General features: G+C 34.4%; 1 long non-coding RNA gene across 1 annotated transcript; it reads left to right on the plus strand.

Moving 5' to 3' along the window:
- Positions 1 to 625: 625 nt before the first annotated feature.
- LOC107747294 (uncharacterized) lies at positions 626 to 4866 on the plus strand. Its single transcript, XR_001640783.1, has 4 exons — positions 626 to 1501; positions 1600 to 2048; positions 4454 to 4521; positions 4714 to 4866. It is a non-coding gene; the product is annotated as an uncharacterized LOC107747294 (long non-coding RNA).
- Positions 4867 to 5219: the final 353 nt, after the last annotated feature.

Genomic DNA, 5219 nt, shown 5'->3' on the forward strand with positions numbered 1-5219 from the left:
CGCAGTGAAACCGCAGTGACCATCAGTGGCTGCTGTTGAAATGAATTTAGAATGAATTACACTCAAAAATGAAATTTTGCTGAAAATCTACTCACCCTCGGGGCATCCAAGATGTAGATGAGTTTGTTTCTTCATTTAAAAACAGATTTGGATAAATTTAGCATTACATCACTTGCTCACCAATGGATCCTCTGCAGTGAATGGGTGCCGTCAGAATGAGTCCAAACAGCTGATAAAAACATCACAATAATCCACAAGTAAACAACACTATTCCAGTCCATCAGTCAAAAGCTGCAAGTTTGTAAGAAACAAATCCATCAAGACACTTTAACTGTACCGTCATTTTGAGTCTATCGTTCAAAATAACGCTTCCTCCAGTGAAAAAGTCCATCCCCTGTTGTCCTCTCAAATCAAAGTACACCCACTGTTCTCTCCTGATTCAGATGAGATTACTTTTTCATTGGAAAAAGCAATATTACGGATAGAGGACTATTATTTTAGCCACAAATGACAGTTTGATGTTAAAAACGTCTTAATGATGGATTTGTTACTTACAAACATGCAGCTTTTCACTTCATAAGACATAAATTCTGACGGCGCCCATTCACTGCAAAGGATCCTTTGGTGAGCAGGTCATCTAATGCTATAATTTCTCAAAATCTGATAAAGAACAAACTCATCTACTCTCTAGTAAATCTGACTATTAGCATGAAGTCTGGTGCAATTGTGACTAATTCTGACCAATACTGAAGCAAGAATGATCAGTCCGGTTGGCATTAAAAGCATGCGTTGACAGTTCCATTTGTTTTTGTGTGCCTTTTAGGGGCATGTTTATGTGTACTTTCTAATTAGAATTTCTTTGTTTTTGTTAATCCAAAATTATTAATGATTATTTCATAGACATAACTTACAACACAGTATGACTATAAACCTATAAACCTCCTGAAAAGTGTCTGAAACAAACCTTTAGAAGAACTTTGGCACATTTAATGGTAAGTTCTTCCAAAAAAGCTGCTGATATGAAATTGCAAAAATGAAAACCTGTCAAAAATGTTTAACCTTTCATAGCACGATCCACACGAAATGCAGTCTTTTGCCGTTTTTATTAAGAACACCTGAACAACTTCATCTGGTTTTAATCTTGTTAATCACATTCTCTCTGTGGGCTGTTATATTTTTGTAGTTCAATTTAATAACTCAAATGACTTGTGTAGATTTTAATCCCTACACATTATTTTTTGACCAACGATGATTTCTAAATCCCAGAGAAATTATGGGGACCATGCAAGTCTAATGTAATTTTTTCCCTCATGGTATTGCTAAAATTGTTTTAATATCATTTGTTGGTATCCAGCATTATGAATGTAAGCATTTTTATGTTGAAATGATGGCACTTGCTCTGTGTATGCTACCTTTTAGATTATTGGTGATTATTGAGATTGTAATGGTGCATATGAAGATCATCACTTCATCTCTGCTGCTCAATACAATATACAATAAGGTGAATTCAGTCTGTGTGTTGTACGTTGATCATAGATCATTTTTTTTATGCTATTGGTGTGGCATAATTGCTAACTGTTTCATGTTTCTTTCTTTCAGTGTTAAAAGCGAAGTCCTTATTTCTGCAGCTTTAGTGGCACTGTAGTCTACTCCAAATCCTCTGAATGACAACTGTGATAATTGTCATTATTTTTATTTATGCAATTCTGTTTAGTGGCATAGAATTTATACACTTCACTTTTAACTTCATAAATGTAGGTCCGATAGTTTTCAGTCAGTATTATGCCTGTATACTCTTGTCCAGAAAGAAGCCAACCATATAGGGAATTCAAGGAAGACCTGGAAGGGCTGATTTTCAGGTGTCAAGCAATGATATTACAGGGCACTCATAGGGACTTAACACCCATAACAGAAATAACCTTTACATGTCTGGACATCTGCCTTTCCTTACATCAGAGCCACAGCATGTCTTCAGCAGCAAACAGCTTCCGATCAGAGACTCTTCTGTACCGACATGTTTTATGTGGATTGACATCATGTAACCAAAGGTACCTGAGGTGGTCTGCATTTATTCATAATGCTTTTTGGTTATTAGTTTCGTTATTATCGTTTCTTACTTTTTGCAGTTATATTAACACTACTGTTCAAAAGTTTGGGGTGAGTAAGATTTTTTAATGTTTTTGAAAGAAGTCTCTTATGCCCGCTAAGGCTCCATTTATTTGATCAAAAATAAAGTAAATCAGTAATATTGCAAAAATATTATTGCAATTTATAAAAGTTTTTTTTCTGTTCCTTAATTTCTTATTGGCTGAGAGCCTTTTCCAGAGGTGTGATATTCTAGTAATAACCGTTTCGCCATTTGTATCCAGAGATTGTCTTACTTGGAGATTGCGTAAATGACTCAATCAGTTGAATCGGTTTCTCGGTTTCTCTGTTCCTCACTTTTCGCATCTTCAGCCATGTTTATGTGACTGCTACTGGATTAGCTCGCTAGTTTTATGACATTAACTAAAAATAAGTGAAAAAAAGTATGATGTTTACAATTATACAACAGTTCTGTCTGGTCCTCGAATCTGATTGGCTGATAAGAGTGCGATGTTAGAGTGATAACAGAGCTTATTACTTATCATAAGCCAATGAACCCATTTGTGGGTGGGGTGATGCATGTAGCTCCGCCCCAGGTGCAGCCCTGCCCCATTTTGCAGGCTGCAGCCGGGTATACTTGCCTCCAACCACTTCACCGTTTGTATCATGTATCACTTCGCTTGCCGTATTTCTCAAAGTGAGTGTCAAATCCACTATAATTTAAGAATAATACTGTTTTTCTGTGTCAATATAGTTTTAAGAGTTTTTTAGTCGAGAATGTACTTGTTTGGACTTCAAATACGCGGTTTGTTAATAAAGATAACATCTATTTGAAAATTTGCTTCGACGTTTTCGGAGATGTGAGCTCCCGGGCGTCAGCGGCCGTTCAGCGATCATGAACCCACCGAGAGCAGCCTCACCTCGGCCAGATCTTCTGGAATTTACCTCTGGCTCTGATGTCTCTATAGTGGCTAAACATGAGATATATTTAGTTTTGAGTAAATCTAATAGGCAGTCTTTGGTCTCATTAATCTATTTGTTCCAGAACAAATAGTTTTGGCAATATAGTTTCATCATGTTTATGTAACATGATGAATGCTGTATATCAGAGCGCTGCCTTTGTACTTTTGACTGAATTGCCTAGCAACTTTTATGATGGCTGTTGTTGTTTATTAAATATTGTTCAATAAATAATATTTTATATAAATAATAGTAATATTTAGTATTAGGAAACTGTGTTTGATGGTTATTTCATGATCCTTCAGAAATCAATCTAATATGCTGATTTGCTACTCGAGAAATAATTCTTATTATCAATGTTCAAAATAGTTGTAACTGTGATACATTTTTTTTCAGGATTATTTGATCAATACAAAGTTCACAAGAACAGCATTTATTTGAAATATGATTTTTTTTTGTAACATTATACATGTCTTTAAAGTCAGTTTAATTTATTGAATGCATCCTTGCTGAATAAAAGTATGCAAAACATACAGACCCCAGACTTCTGAAAGGTAGAAAGAGGTTTGTCGAAGAGGCATAATTTGTCATCACAGCACAGATAAAGAGGGTAAAGGTTCATATGGTATCCTTACTTTAATTTAATTTCATTGTAATTTCTCTGTACATTTTACACCTCTGTGTGTGGAAGTATCTTATAACAGGACAACTGTTCATCCTCAAGAACTGAAAACCATCTTATAGTGTCTCATTACCTAATGTATGCAAGTCTGTTCTCTCGTACAGCACAGAAATAATGCCCGCAGGACATGAACTGGATTCCTGGAGGTCTCTTCTAGATTTGATCTTAATGAAGACTTATAGAACTGAAAGCAGAGCAAGCAATATAAATAAATATTGCCTTAGCAATTTATGCAATTATTTTTATTTCCAGTGTTTCCTTAATTTATTTCCAATAAATAAAAAATAAAACTGAGATGAAACTAAAACTTAAATCAAAATAATTAAAAATAGTAATATTAAAAAGTAATAATTCAAATGGCAAAAACACACAACAAAATGACTAAAAAGGAAACTAAAATTAAAAATAAAACTGAAAATATAACAACAAAACCTGATTTAGAATATTTTTTATCAATGTTGAACATGTTGAATTGCTGATTAATATTTTATGAAAACTGATAATTTTTTTATGAATTATTTGATGAATGGGAACGGCATTCAGAACTTAAATTAAGACGGAAAAAAATTGACCCCAAACATGACAGTTACTGAAAATGAAACTTTTTTCAAATTAAAAAGAAAACTTAGTGTCACATCAAGAAAGCCAAGTGATTTAAGCATTACTTATTTCATTGCATCTTAGTTTTTATTACTGCTGATTATTTTGTCATCTGGCTTTTTTAAGGATGCACTGACTCCCTCATCTCCTTGGTGAAAACATTTCTGCGACAATCCTACAATTTTAGAAAAAAGGTACACAAACCTGTCACTGGGGTGGTATGCTTTCAAAAGGTATTAATTGGTACTATTTAGAGTTAAATAAGGTGCAAACATACCTTTTAACATTTGTATTTTAGGGTGCAATCCCAGTGACAGCTTTATAGCTTTTTTTCAGAGAGAGTACTGTTAATCCAACAATAGTGAAGCGTGTTTTCTTTTCTTCAGCAGGGCCTGGAAGGGGAGCAGGCGGCTGCTGGCGTATCAGTAATCAGTTGGCTTTATCTGGACTTGTCACGCACTCAAGAGCTCGGCTGGCTACAATCCTCAGGCTTGATCAGAACAGGATGTGCTGGGAAAGCAAGATGAAGCACTTCGCAGGGACGGGTATATCCTACACACTTTCCTTCTATTTTTGAAATGCCCAATTGAGTGGCTGCGTGCAGATATAATGTGTGCAATAAATTTAGAATGGTTATTTTTACTTGCCACTATTTTAAGGGCAACCTGTTTGAATACAACAAATGAGAAGTTTTGTTTTACATAATCACATTGTGTCTAGGTGTTGCAGGAGGATGAAAACACTGCCAAAATTAATTTGATTACAAATGACTGCAATATTATACTGCATTTATTATCATAAAAGCTGGAGTAATGATATATTTTTTTACGTATACATTTATTTAGTGTTTATATATATATATATATATATATATATATATATACTGTATATA

The sequence above is a fragment of the Sinocyclocheilus rhinocerous genome, unplaced genomic scaffold, assembly GCF_001515625.1.
Source record: "Sinocyclocheilus rhinocerous isolate Xijiao unplaced genomic scaffold, SAMN03320098_v1.1 scaffold1069, whole genome shotgun sequence".
Taxonomy (NCBI): Eukaryota; Metazoa; Chordata; class Actinopteri; order Cypriniformes; family Cyprinidae; genus Sinocyclocheilus; species Sinocyclocheilus rhinocerous.